General features: G+C 38.2%; 1 pseudogene; it reads left to right on the forward strand.

Moving 5' to 3' along the window:
• Nucleotides 1–24305, forward strand: part of LOC139741559 (rho GTPase-activating protein 21-like) — a 101112-nt pseudogene that overhangs the window by 40206 nt on the left and 36601 nt on the right.

The following is a 24305-nucleotide window of genomic DNA, read 5'->3' on the forward strand; positions in this document are numbered from 1 at the left end:
GGGTGTGTATAGAGTGCAGCCTGCCCTCCTCAAATCATTCCAAGCTGCCTAACAAGTTCCGCTCTACTGGACACTGGCATTGTCTATGACATAGCCAGACCACAATAACACACCCACACGTTGACTTTGATCTTTGACATGATTTTTCCTACTCCGACAACACTGTTCAAGACAGAAAGCAAAAACATGGGGCCCTGGTGATAAAAGATGAAACAAATACAAAAGAAAGATTGTATCTCTCATTTCTAACTGGTTCAGTTTTAGTTTTGTCTTTTTTTTATAAAAGATCTTTTTGAGAGCATCAAACATGAAGAAGCACCCCTCATAGAAAGCATAAAGCACAATATTTCTATTTTTCTTTCTTTTTTCTGATTGAATCCGTAAATATTGAATTATATTGGTGTTACAATCATGTGACATTATGGCAGTTTGATTTTTAACTGCAGTGTTTTGTGCAGCACAACAATCTGGATGTATTTTCCTTGAAGTAACGAGACTAGCCACATCCTATATGAGAGGATGTTTACAGTGTGGGAACATGACATGCTTGATTTTTACGGAGCAGGGTTGTGAAGGAATATATTTCTTGCAAGAGAAAATAAATGAATGATGTAGGTCAGAGCACACACATTTTAGGGTAGGTTTGAATGTGGTCACATACAGATGTTCATTACTTCAGTCTTCAGGTCCAGTGGTTTGCAATACAAGATTGTGAGACAAACATTGAAATAGCCATTACTGAGTTATTAACTTATCTTTATTGAAATTGTCAATGACTTGTTCATTTCATGTCAAGGGTTAGTACAACTGAGGACAGAAATCAAGAAAAGGTTTTTACCCCCTTTAAGCAATCTGTGCCTTTGATGTGGTGACACTTAAAACACTGTTGTTGGAGGCCTGCTTGTCAGGATTTCCCTTATTACCAAGTTGGGGGCATTCATGTTGACTAAAATAATCTTCTCAGCCACGTTTTTATCTTTCACTCTCTCATTCCTTCCCCATCACTCCCAAACTCATCCTTCCCCTCATTCTACCTTCTGTCTTCTCTTTTTTACTCTCTAGTCTAAATGTTCAGACTGTTGAAAACAGGTTAATGTGCTGATACAATGTACATGTGAAGGCTTTGATTATACTTTAAAATAAGTTTTAATTTCTTCCCTCAATGTATATTTTGTAGTATTTCTCTTCTTCTACAGTACCAAAGAATTTGCTTTTTATTAATGATTGATTGATTCTCATCAAATTGCAATTATATTGACTCTGACTGAAAATACACACGGTGCATTAAATATGCTAAATTCATAGTATGATTCAGAAAACAGGAGGCATGTGACACTTAATCTTGGTATGACTGTAAACTCAGTTGGGAAATGAACTGTGAAAGAACGCCTCACCTGCATGGTGTTGTTATTGCTTACTGTCAATAGCGTACTTGCCAAGTGTTGCAATGAAACATTTGTGTATTTTTTTTTAAATGTGATCAAAATTCTACCATGTGTTCTTACAATAGACCATTTTTGTAGTGTACACTGTAGCACAATTTATGGATTGTTTTTTTTTTCTTGCAGCCTAGTAACAAAGTATTTAATTCACCTGCTCCCCCCCCCCCCATTAAAGGGCTTTTTACACTTGCAAATTTTTGCTTAGTCCCGTACCAACGGTGGGGCTAAGGGGGGGGGGGGGGGGGGGGGGGCCTTAGCCCCACCGTTGGTACCGGACTTTCCTTAGCGCACTTTCTGTTTACACTTGTTTTTGCGAAAGTGGGCTAGCCTCAGCGATAATCCCGTACTATCTGGCCCTGCAATTGCAGTGCCAAGCAAGTGAGTGTTAACAGAACGAAAAAATAATCCGGGGCTAAGCGACGGAGACGAAGTCCGACCCCCCACTGACCAATCAGAAATGAGGTAATGACGTGCTGCCGGTGCGTGCGTGTACTTGTACAGCGCACAGCGTAATCATGAATATTCATGTGTTTGGAAAGTACGGGGCTGCTAAGAAATATGAGTGTAAAAAGGTCAGTTTTCTCCTTAGCCCAGGACAAGAGCTTAGTGCGGGATTTATTGGCGAGTGTAAAAAGCTGAAAAAATTGGTACGGGACTAACGATAGTTGTGGGTCAGAGAAAGTACGGGGTTAAGAAACACAAGTGTAAAAAGGGCTTAAGTTCCATAGGCAGGAATCCACCTACATCGTTGTTGGGGCAAGCCTCTTGCCAACTTTGTGATTGTTAAGGGCAACTTTTGTGAAGAAAGCATACATAAAATCTGAATACTATACAAAACTGGTCTATTGTAATGTAATCTGTGATCATTATTTTGTACTCAATGGGCACCATTTTATTTGCTGTAGTGATAGCAGATTTGCAGTAGTCATGTGCTATGAGTGATCTGTGCATTTGTACTGGTCTGTTGACCATTTGGTCATAGATGAGGTCACATAAACCCTGAAGGTAACCACAAAACAGCTTGTTTTGATGATTCTGACCTCCCAGTGGCAGTACTTAGTAGATTCATTCTCACAGACAAAATGCGGTTGCCATCAAAGTACCAAAATTTTTGCACCTTCGCAATGGACAGAAATATCCTGCTAAATGCCGATCATAATTTGTCAACCAAAATGCACATGCCTGAAATGTACCATAATTGTGATACTTTCCCTTGTTTTTGGGCACTGTTGTGATGTGTGGTATGAAAAATCTGTTTTGTTTTGTTTTTATCTCCAGCATTCACACGCTCACTGCAATTACCGCACTTTTCTCAAATTATTGCGATAATTCTGAAATAATCACAATATTTCTAGGAATTTGGATTGCATTACCTATCACGTTATTCAGTCAGTGTTTTAGTAGGAGCCATGACGAAAGACTTCTTTTGTCATAGCTGCTACTAAAACACTGATCAATTCAGTGCTTAGCTTTTTTATTTGTTTGTTGTTTTTTTGGGGGGTTGATTGTCGGGCAATTTGTCAATCGGTTGCAAACTTTAAGCAGACCAGGAAATAAACATTGGTATGCAGTACCATTTGAAGAAAAAAAATATGACATGATGAAGAAAATTTGAAGAATTTGAGATTCTATTCAAAGCCACTCTTTTGATTTGTCAAGGAAAGTCTGTTTTGCGAGAACTCTCATAGAGCCTTTCTGAATGATTGATTACATAGAATGAATATCGTTAATCAGCATTGGAGTTTGTTGGCCAGCCAAAGTAAACAAAACTCCTCAAATTTTTGTGAAGACTGTCCAGATGTAGTCTATATAGACTAGCATATGAAATATTTTTGTGGGTGAGATTAGTCTTGTTTTTGATCCACAAACTTGCTACATGCTATAACTGTGTTGACAAAATACCTTCTCATACTGGATTTGTGTTGTATTCTGCTTGACCATTCTATACATTCAAAGGCACACTTTGCGATGATTTTTGGATCCATAGTTCTGTAGCTAGGTGTGTGGATTATGCTGCAGCGTACCCACAGTCCAATATAAGTTTAAGATTATTTATTGTGACTTGTAATATATCATAAAGCCACTGCATTGCCGCTGCTATTACATATTTCCAAAACACTTTTGACATTTATAAATTACATGTTTACCAGAAGTAATCATATGAAAGTAAAAACTCTTTTTGTTCTGTACATGCTTCAGTCAAACCAAAGTATAGACAGACAAATATAGGCCTACACTGAACTTTTGGTTTGCTGGAAAACAAAAAAAAAGTTCTTGTGTGAAGTATACCTACATAGTTCCATATGATATGAAATTTCATAGCATTGCAACCCGTGGTTACTGGATATTTAGCCATGTAAAAAGATACTGTATGTAAGACTAGTCACACCCTCATTAGCACCCCTGATCACTAACACCCCTGTCTTCCTGTCAACTGGTGATTGTAACAGACCAAACCCCCCTCTTGTTCCCTTTTTCTACCACCTCGTGGCCCCTTACCCTTCCAAACACCCACCCCCTTCTCTTTTGCTCTCATCCATAAAATTTCTTTATTTAGGTAGAAGTAACTGTATGCCTGACTAGGTTCTGTTCACTTCCTCAATGCCAGTAGAAAACAATATTTTTCAGTGAGCAGAGGGAATGTTTTGTTCTTTCTGCACTCAATAGAGCAGAAATTACCAGAAATGGGATAATTATGTATTAGGTAGTTGTGAAAACGGGACTGCTTGGGCTGTGGCTGCAGTTGTAACTCCTACTTGGTTTAGGAATGTGGTGGTTTTTGTTTTGGATAGCCACAGGATCAGACTTCATGCTGACCTGACTGTAGAGAGGAAGAGAGAGAGAGGGGTTGATCTCAACACTGTCCGGGGGAGGGACTCTTTGGTCTGTCTGTAGTACAGAGGGATCTTCAATACTGTCGGGCAGCACATTGGGTGCTTTAGATCCCGTACTGGGTCGTCTGCCTTCAGACTGACACCAAAGTTTCATGCAAGCTGTGCTACAAATATGAAGACTCTTGTTTTCATAGTGTGTCTTGGAGTGAGTACACGACCTGTGAAAGGAGTGAGATATGTTTCAGCGATATGTGTGTGAATATATCTCTGGTATTCAGGGAGAATCCACCCATACCAGTATCTAAGGAAGTTTTGCGATGAGACCTGTGTTGGCTGGTGACATCATTTGGTTATGATACTTGCGTAGTGGGACCACAGTGACAAACAGGAAGCTACGTGGATACAGATTGAATGTGGGCCCAGTCTGTGTCTTCATTATCACAAATACAAGATTGTGATTTGGAGTCAAGCGAGTTACATGCCGATGCGCTTGAGCCTTGGACGGTAGTGACTCTCAGCTATCTGACTATGAATCTGGATTCTTTGTTTCTGACCTCAGCATTGCGTATTGTCCTGATTCAAACAGTGGAATCTGGAAGTTTTTGATCTCTGCTAGTTTTAGTGCTAGTTTTGTCATTGTTTTCTTCCAGACCAACCTCTACTAGGTTTACACCACTTTCTTCACCCTGCAGCACAAATCAATCTGCTTTCAACTGAACTCATATTTTTGTTCCTTCCTTCATGAGGTTGAGTGATCGACTTTGTTTTAAAAAAAGTACTTGAAAAGTGGGCAAACTTCTAGCAGGGCCCATTGTCAAGGAAAGGAGGACATCAACCCACTGATACACAGACACTGGAATGTACTCACATTTCCATCAACAGTGCAGTGTTCCTCAACTACTTTTGTTTCAAGAGAAAGCATTTTAATCTCTACACCATATGTGACTACTTTCTTTGGTCAGGAGGAACTATTGACCCAGTGAAGAGGAGATAGCTCAGCTGAAATAGTTCAGTCTCAGTAATGTAGGAAGCAGACGAGTACAGCATAGAGCACGGCAGCTCGCTGATACAGATTACCGGATTTAGCACCAATACAGCTCCAGATATAGTGTTGCTGAACTTGGGCCTTTCACATCTCTCATTGCAACAGCACACATCAATATGAAGGGAAATAAGATAGCTGGATTCCCTCAGATCTGCTTGGAGTACAGCAACAGCTGTTTCAACAGGTGAAAAGGGCAGCAGCATTTCTTGGACAAGTTTTGAATTTGATAAAAGTTGTCATTACGAGGTACGAGATACAGGAGTGATCATTAGTGACTAATATTGGACATCACTCACTAATTCTAAGACTAGCACTGGATCCATCACCACAACTGGATAATACCTTATTGCTTGACTGTTTTACTGCTGCCTACAATGTAGTTAGGCATCTCCTCATACTGTGACAGTTGCAGGAACCACCAGCCTACCACCAGCCGACAGTACCCCAGCCACCTGCCTACAGTACCCCTACCACCAGCCTACAGTACCCCTACCACCTGCCTACAGTACCCCTACCACCAGCCTACAGTACCCCTACCACCAGCCCCAATGTCGTGGTTTGAAGAGTTTGTGGGATATCTGGTTGTAGCAGTCCCCCTCATCACCACTGCAGTGGGTGGCCTGCTATACCTGGTGCTCTATGGACTAACACTAGCTCTCTCTCCACTCATCCCTGGCATCAGAATGGTAATATATCCCACTGAAATCAGTGCAATGCAGTTTCAATTTTCATGACAGTTGTATAGTGGCTCACCACATGCCCTGTCTTTTAATGTAGTTTCACAAACTTGAAAGATGAATGTCAGTATCATGTATTTAGCACGGTTAATTGAACAAGTTGCCTTCAGACAAATAAATATATTTAGGCAATAGAATTTCTTGCTACTCTCTTTCCCCTCTTTCAAATTTTGAGTAAATTTTCACATTAGTCCCAAATATAATCGGGTCTTTTTGATGAAGTTGTCTCTAGAAATAAAAGCTAATTTGTTTTCTTGTTTGCTAATTGCTTCTTTACATGAATCAAGGCATAAATTTCATCACAAAATTATGTATGCATTCTCAATGTGCCATTACAAAAATTCATGTTGTTTCGAATCTGTGGTATATGATCTCAAGTAGAAATGTGACCATAGCTTAACATGATGAAAGATACTAATAAAAAGATAGATGTGCTTCCATTCATGCATTTTACTCATTGTGAAATCATGAAACTTTTTTCTTTTTTTCATTTATTTTGATATATTTTGAATGAGAAGGTATCTATTAACAACAGCATTCAGGATACACACTGATGTGCTGTGTTTAATGGCATGAACTATGCAAGGACTCTGCAGAATTCATTTTGAAACTACTTACTTGGCAGTAGACTTGGTTCTAGAGTAAAGAGTTTCTGTTGTTAGTTTCACTTTAATATCAAGACACTCTTCAAGCAGGATGTGACTAGGTGTTAGCAAAGATTGAAAATGAATGTTTGCCAGAGGGAAAGTTTATTTGTGGTGAGTGCTTTGAGAGCAAACTCTGGATCTGTTACTTTTTTTTTCTATATCAAAATGAATTAATGAGAATTATTTTATTTGACCAGAAAAGTATAATCACAGTCCATTTGTATATTTTGGGGACTCCTCAAATGAAAGAACCAATTTTGCCAGGTTAATGTAGCATCTTTCAAGAGATTTGATAATAACTAAGAATGTGCCTAAAATTACATATGTTGAGATGTGAGTGTGCCAGTGAGTGATTGTCATTTGGTACCCGTATTTTCTATCCAGTGGGCAGAAAGTCAGGTGACTTTATGGTGGATGAATTACAGGCAAACAATGAAAAATTTATTTGCATACCTGCCTTCAGTTCCTGCATGTTGCAAGGTTGAACAAACTTGTGACAATGAGATTATGATGTGTTTTGTTCTCACAGCGCAGCACACATACACTATACCTTGATTGTCATCGTGTTCAGACCTGCATGACTGTGATGTCAGTCCCTGTCTGTTCTCCCCACAATTTAGGCTGATCAGGATTTCATGTCATGGGATCTTTTTATTGTGTTGGATGTGGAATGTCTGAATACACCCATCCCTCTTTCATGTGTTCAGGGTTTATGCGATTAGTAAACAGTGGGAAGCTGTTATAGTTTAGTTGTCCATGTAGCAGCTTCCATCATTTTCTGTACTGAAAGGCTTTTTTTTTTCTTTGCTTGAAGACTCCACCTTGACACCACAGGAAGTTTGGTGTACGTGTGTTGAATAAAATGACTATTAGTGGCTACTTTAAAGGGTAACATACAGTATGTCTTGGAAAGTAGTGAGTGATCTTACTGGCTTACAAGTTGGATATGAAATAGGTATGGTGGAAGTGGTACATCAATAGCATTCATATCAAATTGAATTTTCATGTTTCTATGATAAACACAGCTGTTATGCTCGGTAAATCAATTTCCATTAGCGATTTGATGACCTGTGAGAATAGATACAGGAACTGCCCTAGTATACTTTAACATTAGTCTTCAATGGGTTAAGTTGTTTGTCTTAGTGTGGAATGGGGCAATTAAACCTTTCCATAAATTTGTGCAATGTCATACACTGTACATGTTACCAACGTAGACTTTGCAAAAAGAGCCTGTGCAAAATAGATTAAATAAGAAGAAAAATGACTTTTCATTATCATTTTGTTGCCATGAAAACAGGAAAAAAAAAAGTCTTTTGTATTGCCATCAACTTAGCATTTATATTCACTGTAGATTTTCATTAGCAAGGGAATTCATCATGCAGTGCAGGCCAGTTAATGCACACCATGGTTGAACATTTAACCCTGTTGTTTCATGCTGTGTTAATATTTAAGGATTTGTGGGGTGGGATGGAGGGTAGATTTCTCTACATATTTAGCACAGCAGATGGCAGGGAGAGGCAGCAGTAAGGATGACTCAGTGCAATGATGAGTGCATGGCTAGAACAAACTAGTGATGAGAGATGAACGTTTAACAGATCACAGAGAAGATCCCAATTGACATGCTGGGATGAGATAGCATTGGACCTTCTACTGGAAACCTGAGCAGCCTTCCCCAGACTGAGGAGTGTATCACAGCGATGATGATTTCACAATATTAAAGGATGTGTTGTCATGGTGACAAAATAGTGAATGCATGCATTAAAGTACTAACAACCAATGCAGGGAAATATCTATAAAAATGGTACAAATATTAGAATAGTTATGACTATTTGACTTGGTGTAAACTGCAGCTTTTGTTTTGCAGTAGACAGTTTAACCCTTTTGCAATAATTTCATGTAGTTCTGCATGGGTTTGATAAATCATGCAGTCATGGAGATTGAATGACACCAGCATGCAAGGAAAGGTGATATAAGAATAGGAATGATTTCAACAAGGCAGAGATACATTCTCATTTTCACACTCCAGGTTCCAGCAGTATATGCAAAATTCAATGCAAGGAAAACCAAAAGAAGATCAATGATATCCCAGTACCCCATGGATGATTCAGGGCCTTAAGGGTTGAAATAATAGTTTCCTATGATGGAAATATTTTGTCACAGCCCTGTACAAGACACACAGTATACATTGTGTATAATAGGCATCTCAAAATTGATATCCAACTCTGTCACATGATTGCCTGCATGGGACTTTCATTATACAAGATTTCTTACATTGTTATAAATTTATGACTTTGTTGTGCAGGATGGATAAGATCAGAATACCCTTTATATTTTATGAGGAGGCTCATAAACAATATATGTCTAGCAAGAGAAGATATAAGGTTACATGTCTAGAAGACAAGTTGAGAGTATCATAGAAGAGCTGTTGCAGTCACATAACCATAGTTGCAGTCTACAGTGTCCAAAACATTATACCACAGAATACAATCTGATTGGCCTTTCTATACTGGTCTGATTTGTTCAAGCATGTTGCTAATCAGTTACTTGTTATAGACTCTTCATCAGAGTGATGCTGTCCTTTAAATATTGTGCCATTTCAATTCGGGTTTCACAAGCCTGAGGGAGAACATGAATGCCATTTTCTTAGATGTGTCATGATAATCCCACATCTATTTTAGGTCTGCTTGTTAAGCTCTGCTGTCTGCATTTGATCGCCATGAGAAAAAGTGAACTTGGTGTTGAGACAAACCATCAGAGCTTAGTTATGTGTAGTTTGGTAGGAAAAGTATTAGACAGAATGTCACTTTCACTGATGCTAGAGGCGGCTGGTAATTCCAACGATGAACTCCCTTTGATCTTTGAGGCTCACCCAGCAGGAGGTTTGATTCTTGAGAATGTGAGTTTATGCCGTGCAATGTCTGCACAGGTATCAAGTCCTTTCTTGAAGAATGAAAAATACATATTTCCAAATCCCTTTTATCTTGCTTTAAGCCCAGTTACTGCAATCCTAAAATTGTCAAATGATTGTAGTATAAGGAAATAATCAATCAAAACTCATATGAATGAAACATTCAAATAATTTGTGAACAGTTATAACTATTCAGATTATTTGTATGCATGTTTTCTGGCCCTAATATTATATTGAATTCAAATGATCACAACTATTATGTTATTCTGAAATGACAAAAAGGTTGATATTGAAAAGATTAAAGTGACAGATGTTCTTTGAAAATTTGATTTTAGCTCACATCTTATAGGCAAAGACAAGTTTGTTGGAAGTATTAACTTGACTCATAACTTGTTATTTCAGTAAACCTTGTCCCTGAAGGCTAGTGATAGCCAGTAGCCAGTCTCCTTTCCATAGTGTAAGACATACCACCCCAAAAGATGACTTCTCATCCATATATTGATCCTTGGTAGATAGAGGGCGCTATCTCCTTCCCAATCTCCATCATGACGCACATACATGTACCTCAGCTATCATGTGAGCTCTTTCCTCCTTTCAGTAGCCACATCCAAGTAATCTCGTCTCTCTCTCTTCCTTAGACCAACAATTAGCTGGCGTCAGTATTGCATTGTTGAGTCTTGATTGGATCATCTTTATCTGTAATATCCGTGATAAGAGAGAGAGATGGCGGTGGAAGTCTAGTTGTGGAGGTTGTATTCAGAATACATTTCATATTGATTTTAAATCTGATTGATATCCTGGTGGAATGGAATTCTGTATACCGTCCAGACCTGAATACTAAGTTTGATTTCACTTACAACAAGTTAAACTGTTACTTTGCTCACATTGAAATCATTTTTACTTGCTAGAATATTAAAATGATGCATTCCCAATCTCAGTAAGCCTAATGTTTCATCAAAATATTCACTGTAGGCAAGAAATGTGTTTGAAATATATGTTTACAATGAATGTATTTTCCATACTGGATAGTGATATATTGTTGAATGCTTGTTACTGAAGCTTATATAATTTCTGTCACAAACAGCTCCACCAGTAATCTTTATCTGCACAGACCCACAAATAAGATAATGTTATTAATTGTGCCATCACATTAGAAAGTTTGCTCATGATGAGGTAGATGTTGTGTTTACTTGGAATCGGGCTGAGAGGATGACTATAGAGATGTTCTGCATTGTGCCTATGGGACACCCCTGGGACAGACACAGTTGATCTCAATAGGGCAAACACCTTCTGACTCTGGAGATATAATGAAGTGGTGTAAACAATGCCCCAACTTTCAGCCAATCAGAAGGAAGGAAATCTGTCCATGGGATATATCATGGGATATATCATGGGTTCCAGGGTGTCTCCAGTAGAAGGAGCAAAGCACTCAGCCATGCACTCCTGCCCTCCTTACCCAGGAAAAGACCTCTAGACATCTTGTTAAGTCAACTTGCATGCTGATGTTTATGTGAAGTTGCTCCTGGATGCATCCTTGTTCAAAAAGTTCATATAAAGTTTATGGGAGCTATAACCTAATCATGCATTGGAAGTAATGATTCAGCATTGAAGATATCATTTGCATTAACCATCTTATATTTATTCTGTGTTTTTACCTGTGACATATTTCTTTATGATCACAGCAACTTCATTGTGCATTTTGTTTGTTAGTGTATTTTGCTAGTCCAACTCATTTAGGAGCAAATATATACAGTTGTATGCATGCTCAATTGTGTTAGACCAGATAAAGAAGTAGGGAAGAAACATGTTAGTTGTTAGGTGTGTCAGCCCTGACTGTTGTTTTGATATCAGTCATTCAGATTCAATATCAGCAGAACACTTCTTGAGAGAACAAAGTGGCTGGATTACTTCTGCATATCGTACTGCTATGTGTAGAGTCTTTTTAGTTGAGTGGTTCTGGCTGTGGTTTGTTTGTCAAATACTTTACTGTTCACTAGTTAAGCACACTACTGTGAGCTTGACTGACTGACAAATACTAGGTAGAGGAAAGAAATGTGTATTAATATACCGTGGGAAATATCACAAGATAAAGACGTTTGTTAATCATTCAACTATAGCAAAATGTTAGAGAACTGTGAAACATAATTCAGGTTTCAGCGCTTTGTAAATTGCTTTCATTTTGTGCTGCTTGTTAGGCAAGCCTTAAAGGATGCGCGGTAGAGTTGTTCTTGGAATGTCTTGAATAGGAAGTGTGTGTAGCCGTGACATGAAAGTTGCTGGCCTCTTGATAACAAGATGTTATTGGGATCATTTCCTGCCTTCTCAAGTTCATGAGGAGAAACACATCCAGAATGTGTCAGTGTGTTTGTGTGTGTTTATGTCTTGATAAGAGAGAGAGAGAAAAAAAAGTTTGTGAGGAAAGAAGGATGATAAGACAATCCTGTTAATTGGAATGGGAAGGGAGGAGGATATGAGATGAATGAGTTTGGGACGAGGCAATCACTACTCAGCATGCCTCCCTATGGCATGCATAGTGATGTGGCTATTTTCTCAAATGGCATTCCTGCTGTAGCGGTAGCAGCCCTTTTCTTTCCACGCCCTTCTAATTTACTTCTTGTCTTGTCTGAGGAAGATTAAATGATGGGATTGAAGAGTATCACACACTGTCAAATTTCAGCTCAACTTCTTTATTCATGTTGTTGTCAGGCAACAAATACACTCCTTGGATTTTCTCTTGCTTTAAAACATTTCCCCATATTGTATCTGTAATGAGTGTGTTCGCGATATTGTAAAATGATTATACACTCTTTTACAAGGTTCATTGTGTGTCATATTTAAACTAGTCTTTAATAGTTGATATTGGTTGAAAAATCTTATGTTGTAACTTAATATGAATGCAATGACCGGAATACATTGAGTGTTGCATGGAATCTTGAAGGAATTGTTGTATTAGCAGAAAATGTTAAACCAGTGACATTCAATGTGCACTAAAATCAGATTTGGGAAAACACAGTGAACATCACTTGACCAACATCACTTTCATGGTCCATATACAATATCCTGAGATGAGTCCATAGCCATGCTGTCTTTACATGCACCATTATACCAGTCACTTTACCTCTCACTCTAAAGTTTTTATTCCAGGAGATATCAGTTCTGAGTAAGAGCTTTCCATGTTTTGAATTCAAAGCATCATTATGTCACAGGATGTTAACAAGTTGAGGAGGAAACGTGGCAAGAGATAATTTACCACTGTGCGTAAAACATAGGAAGCTGTAGTCTTTAGTGTTGTTGGCATGTCAGCAGTATGGCACTTTTCTCTTGGCCAGATGTTTGCTAGAGTTCTGTGAAAATATGTGATAGCTTTTAAGGAAACCTGCCTAGTGTTAGAGAAACATTGAAACAGACATTCAGTCGATAGATAAAGTATTTATTGCATATGTTGCACAATGCCTAGGGATGTTTTGGCATACCAGCATCATTCTTCTTCGTTTGTTGAACACATTAAAGGGAAACAATATAACTTATCAGAAACACTTTCAATTTCTTTGCAAATCAAATTGCTTTGCTTTGAAACATTTTGCAAGCATCATTATGTATGTGTGTGGATGGATAACAAAAAAGTGCTGCATTCCTTTTGAAAAGATGCAAGTTTTGTATATAAGAAAAATTATCATAATTGTGAATCTCACCTTTGTCACAAAGAATTTGTTTCAGGAGTGAGTATTGATTGCTAGCCCTAAAAAATGGTGTTCATGTTATTTTGCCCACTGAAAACATTTATGATGAATATTTAGCTGATATTTGTATGAAGTGATTGCTTATGGGAGTTGTGTGTGTTGGCATTATGAGGATTACAGTGTCTCAGGAGGAAGGAGTGGAGAAGTCACCAACTTGGATTTAAAGTCGTGCCTCCTTCCACTTTATTCTGTCCTTGGAGAGTCGCAATGTCATGATCTTGTGAAGGAATGCAATACCCATTGCACTACACTCGTATCAGTTGAAGCTGAAACTAGTTTGTGTCCATTCTTGTCTCAAGTGATACACTTGTATGTCTCCTGTCATGTGAGAAATCAAGTTTACAAGTTACATGTAATTGAATCTAATCACAACATCCCCCATCTTTTCCTGTATCTTTCAGGACCCCCAGCCGCAAGACTCTTTGGCATCCTGGAAGGGTCCTCGTAAGGTAACCTTGCAGCGTTGGGCTAATGGCTTCGGCTTTACTCTCAGACATTTCATCGTCTACCCACCAGAGTCGGCTGTTGCAGAGCTCAACCGACAACAGGAGACCGGTGGAGGTGGGTCAGCTTAAACCACTCTCTGACATTTATCAGTTTGAAACCATGGCACAAATAAAAAGTGTTGAATCAGACAATGGCAACATTCACAACCTTTATAAAATTTGGAAGAATTACACGTTTTGTTGCCACAGGGTATTTGTTACATGTTTACAATATAACCCAGATAATAATTAGAGGATTTCTTCTCTAGTTGTTTCATGCAATGTGAGGGTATTTCATCATATAAGCTTGAGTATGTATGACATTTATGATCCTTTTGATATAGTTTGTAGCCCTGACAACAGTCACATAGCAACCAATCTGCTGTTTGCCCTGTTTTTGAGGCCATGGTAACTGCAATTACTGTCTCGTTAATACATTTGCTGATTGTTTCATTCAGAAATGAAGTCCTAGGGTATACTCAAAACTGGATTTGCATGATCAATCAACATTCCAATCCTATAATCCATGGAAGCAGATGTGTCACAGAAAAACCCCCGAAGTCAAAAGTATGTATATTGTTGTCTTCAATTGTAAACAATGCCCAGTTCAAAGTTATCTGTTATGTAGCATGTTGCAAAGATGAATAGGCTGTAATAACAAAAAGAAAAAAGAAAAAAAGAAGAAAAATATGAGTGGCTGGTTTATGCTGCCATTGAAAGATGTTTAAAGAAAAAGAAAAAAAATAAAGATTAGAAATAGTATCAAGACAAAATAAAGACCCAGACTAGATAACTTTCTGGCCTTCTTCCCCCCCCCCCCCCATGTATTTGATGCCATTTTCCCCCTTTCAGATGAGCCGAAGCAGAGGAGTCGCATCTCAGCGTTAGAACCAATGGACACAATCTTTGTCAAACAGGTGAAAGCTGAGGGCCCCGCCCACAAGGCAGGACTGGCCAATGGTGATCGCATCGTGTCTGTGAATGGAGAGAGTGTGACTGGGAAGACTTATCAACAAGTTGTCAACCTCATTCAACTATGGTTAGTATCGTTAGCCTACAATGTATCTTCTTTACCTAGGGTTGTGAATGTGGACAAGATTAAAGTAAAATAATTACACCACCCTACTACACCTCTCCATGGTAGTGTACAACAAAAACCTCGGTTAAAACATACTTTACAGATTTGTGATGTACACTGTAGCACTGAAAATTTGATATGGGACATTTGCCAGCCTGTATTATAACCCATTCACTCATGATCATGCAGACAAATACTGGCTAGAGCTTAAAGGGGAAGGCTAGTAACCGATCAGTGGGAATCAGTGGGAATGCTGAGGGATGATTGTTCCAATCCTTGTGGGATTCATTTAAGAGTACATTATATATCTACTGTTGTGTGAAAATTATTTGCTTCAGAACGGTCTCATATTCAAGTAATGTGCAGATTAATGCCCCGTCACTGACCAGGCACGCTAACCTGGAAACATTAAACTGCACATTACTTGAATATTTTTTTGCAAGATACCAAGAAAACACTTATGAAATAGTACAGCTCATACCATTTTAAGAGGAATTCAAAGTTTATTTGATGAAAATCGAGTTTAGAATGATTGAAACATCCAAAAACAAAGTAAAAGAAAGCGATCGTAATAAAGTGTGGGTCCCACACTTTATTAGAATCGCTCTGTTTTGGATATCTCAGCCATTTCAAAACCAATTTCCATCATATGAACATTGAATTCCTCATGGAATCACATGCTCTTTCATATTTCATAAGAGGTTTCTCATTATCTCACCAAAAGATGATAGAAACATGAAATTAGGTCTCAACCAAAACTATATGATCCCTTTAAAGCAATACTATCTTCCCTGACATGGAATTGATGATTAAAGATAATAAAAGTAAAATGAAGCTGAAGAAAATGTAATGTGGACTATACACAGTACCCCTCTATCTTTGTCGTTATATTTTTGGTCTAAATTCAGAAGGAAAGGGGTGACATAAACCCATCACTTGACTTTTAATCCTCTCTTTACCCATGTCATGACCACGAGATTGATGTTTTTGGCAGGACAAATGGAAATTGGCATGGTGAAAGAGCCATTGTGTCTATATTATTATGGCACGGCTTTTAAGCAGACTACATTGAATCAGCACTGGAGGAAAATAGTACCATTTCTCCCCCCCCCCCCCCCCCCCCCCCCCAAAAAAAAAAAAAAAGAAAAAAAAAAAAGAGGGAGAGAGAAAAATGAGTTTGTAATCTGTAAAACATGGCCAGGTGTAGATTTCCTGTCTTTGTTGTGATATCTGTCTCGTAGGTGAACTCACAAGGCATACATCCTACTTATGCACAAACACCTCCCCAAAACTGAATAACAAGTGAAATGAATTAAAAACCTTGTAAGATAACAAGGACCTGGATATGAAGAAAGGTCAGTTTGGCCATTTACAAACTAAATCTTCAACTTTGCTGTACTAAAGTGCTAGACATTTGCCTGAAGATTTTCACTTAGTGACATTGAGAATCAGTCATCTTGTCAGGTGAGAAAAAGTCAAGTTTATTTGTATAATTTACACCTCTCAAATCAAGTTGTGATTGGAAGTATGAATGTAGTATAGATTTGTGTTAACCTGTTAAGAACAGGCTGATTTTGCTACAACACGCATTTCCCACAGACACTTGCCCGAGTATACGCGAGTATACAATATAGCTACACATGTCCTGCATGATTGTGAAGTACAATATATTATGATACATTGCAGAGGGATAAGATATACGGTCACACAGGGTACTAAGTGTGATATACACTGTATACATAGTGCAAAATATGCAAAAAAGACACAGTGATCCAGTGAAGCCAAACGTTGTGTGGAATGCCAAGAAAAGATTCAGTGGGTTGATTTGGGACTGATTTTAATACTTTTTGAGTATCAAATGCATGAATTATGAAAAATCATATTATTTTTGAGATCCACACACATATGCATCACATATGGACTTCCTGGTAATATCAGCTGACATTGACTCGGATGAGGATATCCTCTTCTTTGAATATTGCTTTAAAGACTACTTTATTTCAAGATACTCCAATATACATAAAAAGTGTTGAAACCACACAAATACTCCTCTCCCCTCTCATGCTTGTTTGTATGCCTGATGTCACTAAGATGTGTTGCTATGTAGCTCAGTGTTTTCTAATATTTTTGTAGTATCTGCTAAGGCAATATCAACAATAGCACTAATTGTGTGAGTGATGAAAATATCTGTAGGTTTATGACAGCTACATGTTTATAAAAATGCTTGGATCTAAATGAAATCGTAAACCTATTATACATGTATGTGGTATAACTTAATCATATCAATATCTCTCAAGAAAACTTAAGAAGAAGAAGAAAATTAAATCATACGTGCAGCACAGGGGCCATTTTTCTCCTCTGTGTACTCTGGTTTGATATAGTACAGTTAATACAGTTAATTCTATTACAAATAGAAAACCTGATGTAATATGCTAATGAAAGGCTGGAAGTGATAGAATATGACTTAAGTGTAAAGCCATGTTCATTTGATTTCTGATTTATTGAAGACGGAGAACCTCATACAGCAGGGCTTAGACTTGATATATAACCAGGGTTCAGTGATAAATCATGTAGACTTGAAGTGAATATAGGTTCAATGCTAAACATTTGATCAGGTCTGATTTCACAGACTACTAGTGAGTCCCTATGTGGAAATTAGATGTATCAAAATCTGTCTGATGAAAATTTTCATTTCACCCATCAAGTTTAAAGTGTTAATAGTACCATAGGCATTCTGTGAACATACAACGAGAGTTAAATGAGGAAACAGTCATGTGTAGTGAATATTACATGTGATACTGGGCAAATCAGTTGATATTCGAGTCGTCTTGTTTGATCAAATTCAAGAGAATTTCCTGTTTGAAAGGAAAAGGAAATTGTGTGTAGGGATATTCAATTGCTTTAACCCCACAAATGCCAACTCCTGACTAAACTATGGGAAAAGTCAACATCACTTATTAACTGAATGTATAGTGGGATTGAGTGTACAGGTTAAAACATAATTGCACAAGTGTTTGCTTTAAGGGTTCATTTGGGCACGCCTTGTTTAGCTATCTCCAATGTCAGTTTTGATTGGCTAGCAAAGTGAATTTTTGTTTTTAGTTTTTGCTTTTTCATAAAACAAAAGTTTCATTAAATAAAACATCCCAGTGTTATCTCAGAGCTCTCATGAATGAATTTGGTTTGTTGTTTTTAATCATTATTGAAATTTTGTCAAATCTAGGTGATATGAATACAACAGGAAATATCACTGGCACATAATAAGCTGTTATGAGCATGGGTTTTAAGTTTTTTTTTTTGGTTGATGAGTGCTTTAATTTACTTGCAAGTGCAATATATATTTACAAAATTCTCACTGTCTTCACGTGTCTCTGTCATAATGTATGCTCATCTTGTGTTTGTCTTTTGTATAAAGTTTCTATAATGTATTACTAAAAGGAATATTGGGGCATTCAATACAAATCTTGAAGCTTTGTGCCAACTTACAATAGATGTGTACATATGCCTGGAAAGATATATCTATAGTCTATGGACATCAAAATCAGTGAAACCAGGGTTGTGCTGCAGTGGATTTATGTTTCTAATCTACTTTTGTCTTCTTTTATGTTCACTTTATCTCATATTTGCAATGTTGTCTGCAGTAAATACAGGTAATTAAATGTGCATTTATGATTATTATCCTTGTATATCATTTCCAATATGTATGAATCTATTAACCTTTGCCAAATGTATCCTGGATATGAACACACAGTATTATTGGTTCGTGCATTTCACTCAATTCTTAATGCTTAATACTTTTCAGTGCAAAACACATATGAACATAATATTGGTACTAATTATGTTAAAGTGGGTTCATACGTCTCAAAGTCATATACTGCTACATTTTGTAATAAGTCTAAATCAGGAATCAATTGATCATTTCAAACTGTTCATCAATGAATTAATTGGTCATCAATAACCAATCAAGCATTGACCTTTGAGGCAGATTCAGTAACAAGACTCACTGGTCCAAACAATACCTGGGCATATTATATGCTATGTCAAATGGTTATTTGCAATATAGTATAATTATGCTATCATCTATCAATACTTTATTCCATCAATCTTTAATTCTTTCTAGTCATAGTTGGTCCATTGTTATATTTGGTGCCATGCCTTTTCTATGTATCCCTCTGATTGTCCATTTTGTACATTGTATATATATTTGTTGATTGTAGTCTACCTACCTTTCTGACTAATATCTGCATTCTTTATAGTAAACCACATTTGTCTATTTGTCTGCACTGTCTTAACCAATGGTGTCCTGTCTAGTGCCTGTGTACTGCATTCCATGTACTGTGTACATTGTATCTGTACATCCACCTCTTGTATGAGCTAGTCTTTGCAGTTAGTCAAACCTACTTTTATTGTATTTATTTTGTGGACTGTACCACTTGATATCATATTCACATCCTTTATAGTTCTTCTTTTTCCATCTTCATGTCATACCCAATGATAATACTACTAATAATGATCATAATATGAGGGAGGTGCTGCCTCTAGAGAGACAGACATACAGACACTTCATATTTTATTACTTCACAAGCATATAAACCTACATACATTAAACAGGATATTTTCCACTTCCACTGCTGTTACTTTCTTGTACTCAAATCTTATCTGTATAATGGTTAGTTAATACCAGATTTCTCTGAAGTCTGCTATAGATGGAGTTTTCTCTTTTTAATAGAAAATACCATCACTTGAGGAAGACTAATATCAATGGTATAATACTATGACAGAAAATCAAGAAGCTTGGGATATGTAGTGAAGTTGTTATGTAGAAACATTTGAAGTAGTGTATTGTGTATGTTGTAATATCAAATACTGGATATTAGACAGACATACAAATTAAATCCGCAGAAGTTTAGGAGTGAAAAATTAAGGAGCAGGGATTGTTTTGTGTAAATCACCCTCATTTGTTAGTCCCATTTTTACTATAACAAAGATATGCAAAAAACAAAAAGTCTTACTTAGCCCTTTTATGTCCCTGTAAGAATGAGAACCTCAGCAGTAGGTGAGCAAATCAAGTATGTCTTTTTGTCTTTGTGTGTTGTTTCCACTGTTTGCTCACCTAAGTGTACTTTTTGTATTGTTAATAAAAGTAAAAAATAATGAAAAATCCACAACGTAAGATAAAAAGAGGTCAAACAAATCATTCTCCAGTACCTAATTGTGAGACTAAGTTTCAAATGATAATGCATACTGTACATGACTTAGATGGCAGTCAGACATTTAAGTCTGCTCTGTAAACTGCTTGTAAGCTACTAGGCATAATTTGAGTGATGTACTACAATGTCACTTCCAAGAGCTATCAATGTCCTTGTTATTGTTCTTGCCAGCTTGGAAAACTGCAGGAAACCGTTCAACAAAAGACAACAATTGGTTGAATATGAAGATAGATAGCCTTTCTTGTAGCCTTGCGGCACAGAAAATAGTATCATGATATATTATGAAAACCTATCTGATCTTGAGCCTAAGTCTTTTTCTGGCTGGTAAGATTTGCTCTTGAGAATTGCTCTTGATTAGAGGATTATTATCTTCACAGGTTAAATTGGGATGAGGCTTTTGAGTTGAGAATAAGTCAAGCATACTTCCCTCTGGCCTTCTATTGTCCAGTAAAGGTCATAGCCAACAGACTTTGTAAAGTCCAGTCTCTCAAGCATTAAATCAGGAAATAATCAAATATGAAAGTGGTTGAGAGATATGAAATCCACCTCTAATGGGAGTTTGTGCACCCATGGTTACTAGATCTGAGACTGGTGATATCACAAAATATTCCTGCTTCAGGTCATTCTATCTCTTCATTCCTGGTATATTCATTTTTGTTTTCTTTATGTCCATTGCATGGCATGGTTTGTCTCTCATCAATAAGACCTATAGGAAAAGGTGTATGTCAAACTTTGAGCTGACACCACTTCTGTTTCTCCTGATCTTGTTTTTGAAATATTTTTTCCCCATACAAACAATTCTTTTTTATTCTATTAATCTGAACAGACACTACCCATAGTAATTTATTTTATTAATTTGAACAGACAATACCCATAGTAATTTAGTGCATTGATTACATTAGTGAAGGGAAACAAGACAGAGAAAGAAAGTGAAGCAATTATAAGAGTGAAATAGATTATCTTTTTAATGTTTAATGCTCAATACTTGCAGCATCTACACACTGTGGCTCATGTCGTCTTGGTTATGCTACTATGATGTTTCACTCAGAACAAACTTTAATAACTTGTTTTGGTCATGTTATATCACTAATCAAACTTTTTCAGGGTAATTTTATTGTATTCTGATAGAGAGAGAAAAAAAAAGAGAGAAAGAAATAGGTAGGATAAGCTTTGTGTATAGGGAATTTTGAGACAGTGGTAATTTCCAGGATCTGCCTAGTTCAAAGAATTCCTCTCTGGTTTCATACAGGTTGTAATGGGACCTTGTCTGGTACTTGCATGTTGCCATCACTCTTGGTTTTGGTAGTCTGAAAAGTGTTGTGTTTGTATGGAGACAAGTGCTGTGGTATACTAGTGTACATAGGATTCCACAAAAGAGGAACATGTTAGATTTGAAGACTAAAATGTGTCAGTAGGAATGGGAGAATGTGAGTCCAAGTCTCTTTTTGAAAAATGATTACCAAATTACTTAGCTCAATGTGCATTCCAGCAGTAATTATCCAATCAGACTGGCATTTTGTATTCCCATGATCCTCATAGTTTCTGCCCAGAGATTCAGCCTTTTGATACAAGTGGACATTGCTTATTTAATAGCTAGCCTCCAAAACTAGGGATTACTGCAATTTCAACAGAAAGGGGTCTGCTTCTTGAGTGTGCTTATGTATAGGTTCTGTTTTACTAAGAGATAGAATGGCTACCTTTCTTGTAAGAATGTATCCATCTTCTGCTTTTCATCCCGTGATGCAATGATGATTAATTGAGAAAGCCCCTATCTTTGTCTCGTTGCAGCGATAAGAACCTGACGCTGTTTGTAGTCCCTAGAGAGGAAGACATCCTACAGGTAGCCTACCCATCCTCAGCATACAAAGCATCGAGTAGTGCACCCTCTACACAGTCATGGCGCAGTGACAGAAAGCAGAGTTTCCCCAATGAGCAGGCTAAGAGAGAGGCAGACCTAAACAGCCAGAACTCTGGTAGCAATCTCTCCTCCTTGTCGGATGATCACGATGTGCTTGTTGTTGGTAAGGGTGGCCGGGAGAGTGAGGACACTGAGTCCATCAAAGAAAGGAGTGATATCAGATTCTTGACTGATGATTCGCCATCAACTACCTATCGAGATATCCAGGTACACCAGGGGAGCAAGCTGAACAGTCATACATCCACATCAAACTCAGATGGGTATAGGAACTGTAAGAATGAAAGGAAAAATTCAGATACAAAGCAGCCTTACAAGGTACAGCGTGTTACGGCTTCCACTATCAATCATGAGTCCTCAGCACCAATGAGAGTCACAGTGGTAAACACCTCACAGTCAACTGGGGACTCACCATCACATAGTCAAAAGGACCAGAGGACGTTCAGATTAACTAATGTATTGAATGCACAGACTTTGAACAAGCCACAAAGTAGTCAAAGCAATGTAGGAGATGTCCATGTAAGGAAGCGAGATGAGGTGAATGAAAAGCCAGATCCTCAGCCTGGGAAACATGTGGCATCCCTGAAGAGTTACTATGAAGCCGCTAAGCTTGCCAATTCCGTTTCTAGCTCCGATGCCAACTCAATGGCTGCCCCTGCAGAGAAAGCAGAGACCAGTAAGAGTTCAAGTCGAGGGCACAGTTCAAGTGTGGACAATTTACTCACACAGCCTGGCCTGTCGTCTAACCAAGCTGTGCTCAGAATACAGCCCCAGAGAAGCATGAATGGTTCCTCATCGTGTGATGATTTACTGACGTCTGGTGCTCGGTCTGACATCGGTAGACAAAATCGACAGGTGAGTATCATTGCTGGGCAGAGTGTCCAGCGGACTGATGATGCCAGCAGATATTCAGGGGTAGTAAACACATGGCAGAATGACCAGGAGAGTGTCAAAGTCAGCAAGAGTCCAGGGATTGGCAGTGCCAGGATCACTGTGAAGGTAGACGATCCAGACATCCAGAAGGCTTTTGCAGAGGAAGCATCCCTGCACCGTAATGAGTACACAGCCCAAGCCACTAGAGTCACTGTGTCGGCCTCTGTGTCTGCAGATAACCTTTCACAAGCCGCCAGGAACGTCAACGTGCATAGTGGAGAGGTGATGTCAAGCAATGTGTCCCCAAAGCATGAGGTACGGAACAGAGCACTGACTGTAAATCATGAATCAGGTTCAAGAAATATTTCAAGTAGTTCATCAGCATCAGCTCTCCCAATCTCCAGATCACAGACTCTTGCCTCAGGCCGGGTTGTTCACCTGGTTGGCCAACGCCAGGTTTTACCAGACAAGCCTCAAGACAGTCTGCAGTACAGAGACAAGAAGCAGTCTTCTAGCAGCAATGACATCAGTAGCAATCAGCTGACTGTCCCAGACGGAAGCTTCTTTCCCTGGAAGCGGACGGGTTCAAGGAGGGGATCTGCAGGCAGTGAAGGGAGTGAAGGACGACCATCATCGAACCAAGGGAAGCAGAAACCTCCGGTGCCAAAGAGGGACAGCAGTCGAGGCAGGGTGCGGGAACGGAGCCTTGAGAGAGAGAGGCAACGTGAACGCACCATGCATGAGAGACACAGAAGCCGTAGCTATGACAGGTCTCACCAGAGGACAAACTGGTCTCAGTTCCAGGTAAGATGTCCTCGCTCTTTAGTTCTTCTTTAGGAGAATGGACATTATCCAAATATATGCTATTTTTCTGTTTGTTACAAATGAAAATATTCCTTGAAATACATAGCGTACCATTCATTTATGTTGAAAATACTCAAGAACATTTGTCAGGAAGATAAGATAATAAACGGAAAGATGTTAACTCCGCAAATGCCATGGGTCGTCAGCAGCACACCAGGGATCACCAGTGTTTCGGCCATTTAAGTGCTGTACACCTCCCCCTGGCTGGCCGGTGCTGCGTTGGGATCCCCTTGACAGCACCCCCATGGCATTTCAAAGAAAAACATTTGTTACAAAGAAAGAACATTTGTCACAATGTAATATTTTTGTTGTCAATGTTTTGCATCTGAAAGATATTCTGTTTTGACAGGTGATACATTGCCATTTTGCTGAAATATACTTTGATCAAGGACTATATCCTAATTTTGTATGTTTGATAGATCTTAGTTTTATTATGTGTTTATACTATTTTAGATATGAACTCATGTCTAATATGCCTTTTGAATTTCTTCTTTTATCAGTGCAATTTTTTTCCTCTTTCTGTTTCT

Source organism: Diadema antillarum, unplaced genomic scaffold, assembly GCF_040938485.1.
Source record: "Diadema antillarum isolate AM-2024a unplaced genomic scaffold, OU_Dant_1.0 seq00000934_RagTag, whole genome shotgun sequence".
Lineage (NCBI taxonomy): Eukaryota > Metazoa > Echinodermata > Echinoidea > Diadematoida > Diadematidae > Diadema > Diadema antillarum.